At 39.5% G+C, this 4,221-nt stretch overlaps 1 long non-coding RNA gene across 1 annotated transcript in view; it reads left to right on the forward strand.

Annotated features, from left to right (window-relative positions):
• The window catches only part of LOC109288883, a 16,954-nt gene extending 13,128 nt beyond the window's left edge, over positions 1 to 3,826 (forward strand). The window contains exons 2-4 of the long non-coding RNA XR_002095235.1: positions 2,338 to 2,453; positions 3,173 to 3,254; positions 3,789 to 3,826. This is a non-coding gene — a long non-coding RNA (uncharacterized LOC109288883). The remainder of the gene's footprint in view (positions 1 to 2,337; positions 2,454 to 3,172; positions 3,255 to 3,788) is intronic.
• The last annotated feature ends 395 nt before the right edge of the window (positions 3,827 to 4,221 follow it).

Here is a 4,221-nt window from a genome sequence, read left to right on the forward strand (position 1 = left end):
GCACTCCTGTGGGATACTCCATGCGCCCCAGCATTGCAGCATTCACAAGCCACACTGCTATCTCAAGGTATATAGAAAAAAACATTTAAAGCTGTGTCTATGCCTGAATTGTTCATTCTCTGAATCGGCATCGAATCTTCAGATTTGGATTCGGCCGAATCGAATCGGGAACAGTGACCAAATCAACGAATTGAATCGTTGTCCCTGATTCAGGCCGAGTCAAATAGGGCCTGCTTCACACACTCCTAATGTGTATACCCATCTAGGACCCATTTGGTCCCATCTGTCTAGAAAATTAGGCATGCTGGATATTATGATGCTTTTTTTTTTTTTTTTTTGAAAGTTGGGGATTGTCTGACCAAACTGTCCCACTGCTTGCCATAAGCCAGTTGGCTGCTGCAGTCAATTTGTCATTGGCTGTCTTGCTGAGTTGGTGATACTTTGTAGTTCTCGCAGTGTTTTAGGATCCTTCCATCTGAAAGGGATGAAATATGCTAAACACATTAGTGTTGGCTTTTCATTAGGTTTTTCTGTTTAAAAGTGACCTATACAAAGTGGCAGTCTCTTCTCTTTTAAGTAACATTACACAAACATAGAAGGGTAGAAAGTTCAACCCCATCCAAAGGAATCATTTCTCTTGTCAGTTATAATGTGAAATGTATCTTATAAAATGCAGGAGTGGTGGAAGGCTTTGAATAATACCTTTTATTGGACTAACTGTATAGTTCTCACTCCCAACTATACAGTTACTCTAATAAAAAATATTACAAGAAACCAACCCTTTTATACATTTCATGGACTGGACCATCACGGTTACAAAAACACTCCAGCTCTGAATATAGAGTATTCAGAGGAAATGTTGAGGCCCTTTCCTTGTTCTACTTCACATGGTAATGTCTGTGTTTATTCCAATGTCTATTCATTGACCATCTTCTGAGGTTTTTCTCACTAATTGGTAAAAGGGCTCACTCTTAAAAACACCTGATGCACAATGAATGTCCTGCATCAGCACTGATGTTGAAAATTGGTGGGATCAGAATATAGTAGATCATAAAAAAGTTGGTATTGTCATGGAGTTCTTTGGCTTGCCCTTGTAAGATCTACCAGTGATTATCTGAAGATGCCACTATGTATCTTGATGTTTTCTGGTTACTTATGAAGTCTGGGTTTCTCAGTATTGACCTGGTCTCAGCATCCACTGTTTTCTGTTAATAATTGTATATCTCTTCTTTTATCTCTTATTTATTTGGTGCACCTACCAATTTATATAACTCTGACTCTGTACTATATGCTCAGAAAACTACTGAGCATTGAGAATGTATTAAGTTCTTCTCTATCAGGGACTAGTAAGGAACCAGGGCAAGCTGGTTGATGTAGCAGTTCAGAAACGGCAAATACCAGTCAGTAGTAGCTGACAGCTAGCAGCAAGGGAATGAGAGGCATTTTAAAAACAAGGTAGGGGAACACAAAACCAATTTCGACTAGGTAGTAGACAGGAGACAACTGTTAGCTACTTTCCAACATACAGAAAAAAACAGACCTTAATTACCTTTGGCCCGTTTCCACAACACTTACCCATGCAAAGTTGAACTTATAATTCTCCCAGGAGTAGCCTAACTGCTACTGGACTGTTTGTATATGCATTTGTCAGTGTAAGGCCTTCAAAATTGGGCTGTGAATTTTACAGATATTTGTGACAGTAAAATTGGTTTCTCTCTCTTGTCAGTCCTCATCCAAATGAAGAGATGTTTATTTCCCAGCGTAAGTTCAAAATCCTTGCTGTGTATTAGCTCGGGAGACTGAAGGCCACGGCTGCATTTTGACAAAATAAGACTCAATCCGGTCTTTCCCCAGATAAATATTTCATGAGGTTTTTCTCTTCTTTGCCTGATATTGGTAGGGACGAGGTTCCAAAAGCAGCTGAGGTAGAAGCTTGCACTGCCAGGAAGAACTCTTCGTTGGCAGAGTTCGATCTGATGATTAAATAGGTTTTTTCCATTTCTTAGTTCTCATTTTCTGTGAAGCAGGAAATACCACATAGCTTGGGGTAAAAGCATTGCTTTCATGAGAATTTCAGTGATTATTTTCCCAATTTCCATGAAGTTCTTCTTTCAATTTTTGGATGGATTTCCAGACTATTGGGGCCTAACTATGGCTTTAAAGCACAGGCGTACTTTGTGTCCCCAGTATTGCAGAAGTTCCAAGATAAATGTTGCCACACAGTTGAGAAGATGTAGTCTACTGTCCCTTTTTATTGTCAGTGCTTTTTTTCCTCCCATCCCATCCCATCCCATCCCATCCCATCCCATCCCATCCCATCCCATGTAACATTAAAAGACTGTGCCTGTGTCCAGCTGAACGTACTGAATCCTGAACTTCTGTGACTGGACCAACCACAATCTATTCCCATCAGAGATGCACCTTTCATAGCTCCTTGGACTAACCTTGACCTGGTAAGAGAGATTTAATGATTATTAACTCCACTGAGAGTGCGGGCGATTGTCAGAAAAAGGCTGGGAGGGAAGGGGTCACATCTGAAAAGACAGAGCATTAAAAATTGTTCACTACGAGAGAATGGCTAAACTCTAATTGATTTCTTCTGCTGTCAGAAGCGTATAATATATGATCCTTTATGCAGTCAGACAAAGACTGGGACATAAAAATGCCTGAGAGAAACCATCAAAATTATTAATGGTGTTTTTCTAACCTTTTTAATGAGGAGATACTCGCTCACTTCCAACAGCCGTGCCAGTGTTGGCATCCTTGATGGTTGGTTTTTTGTTTTTTTTTTCCAAAGGGGCTTAATTGAGCTAGGTATAAATAGCATATCAGTAAACAAGACCTCTTGGCTTTGTGAATCATGCCTAAAATATTTGTAAGCCCTCTACAGCCTCTCTGATGGTGAAGAATGTGCTCATTAGGCTAGTCCAGATGTATTCAGCAATCCAGTGAGAGCCTAATTCATCCTGCAGATAAATCATTGGAATATTAATGTGGTTGTTTGCTGACAACTAGCACAACAAGGCTGAAGCAGCAGCTCAGTGAACCGCAGAGTGTGTGCCTATGTTAGAGGTGCACAAATGTAAAAGGTTTCGCCTGAGAAGGCTTTGGACAAAAGAATACAAGGGATCTTACCTATTTCATTTCTTTTCATTTGTCTCTTGTCTTTTAGTACTCCAACATATTTTTTACAAACTATTAAAAACTGGAGGGACAGGAGCAAAGAGGAAAAATCTCAGATGAGAATTTATATGGTAAATATTAACTGCTGAATAATCTCACTTAATAATTTAAATGTATGGCCTCAGTCTTGCTCTGGAAAGTTAGTTATGTAACCATGCATAAAGTCATGCATAGATATTAGTCGTAATTGTGGGGGGGTCCAGTTTGTTTGGGGAAAAAAGCAATGAAGTATGTGCATGTTTGCACACACAAATACACACACAACTATACATGCACGTGAGAATGAAGATATGGAACAGAGCTTGTAGGCCCAGATTCACCTCAAAGATAAATGTGGTCTGTCATGGGCTTTGTTTTGGTCCCGTAAAAAGGGTGAGACCAAATACAAAATCTGTTTTAGATCCAGGTCCAGTTTCTCCAGATTTAGGATGTTTAGATGCAGAACTGTGGTTTGGATTAACTGTAATCTATCCAAAGGCAATCTTAAAAGTCAATGTGTAATGATTATAATATTTTACATGCATGGAACCTTTTTCAGATGAGTGTACTTGCAAAAGCCTTATAATGAGTCCAGTTTGAGCTCTAAATATTGTATATATTCTCAGAGGTTTGAATAGAATGTAAATCATTTGCTTGGGGCGACGAGTCAATATAAAAAGCTGGAAGAACTCGGGAGTCTTGATTCTGCCACCTGCTCGCTGGTCAATATTCCCCTGACATCAGCACCCGTGCCACCTAGAAGAACAAATATAAGAATGAGAATGAAGTAAGTCTTATACTAATTTAGCTGCTGTGTTCTGATTCTCTCACCATAATCTCCTCTGCAAGCTGACATGAATTTCACTATCCATTATGTTTAAATCCTCTGTTTCCTGGCAATGATGCACACTCTAGCAATGCCAGTAAATAGATTTTATAAGGCTCTCCAGTGCTGTTTCAGAGCAATTACATAATACACCTGATGTTTCTACTGCATTTGGTGGGGGATTTAGCAGACTAAAATGTCAAATGCACGCCACAAAATTTGGCTGACATGTC

The sequence above is a fragment of the Gavialis gangeticus genome, unplaced genomic scaffold (assembly GCF_001723915.1).
Source record: "Gavialis gangeticus isolate Ggan-Ray unplaced genomic scaffold, GavGan_comp1, whole genome shotgun sequence".
NCBI lineage: Eukaryota > Metazoa > Chordata > Crocodylia > Gavialidae > Gavialis > Gavialis gangeticus.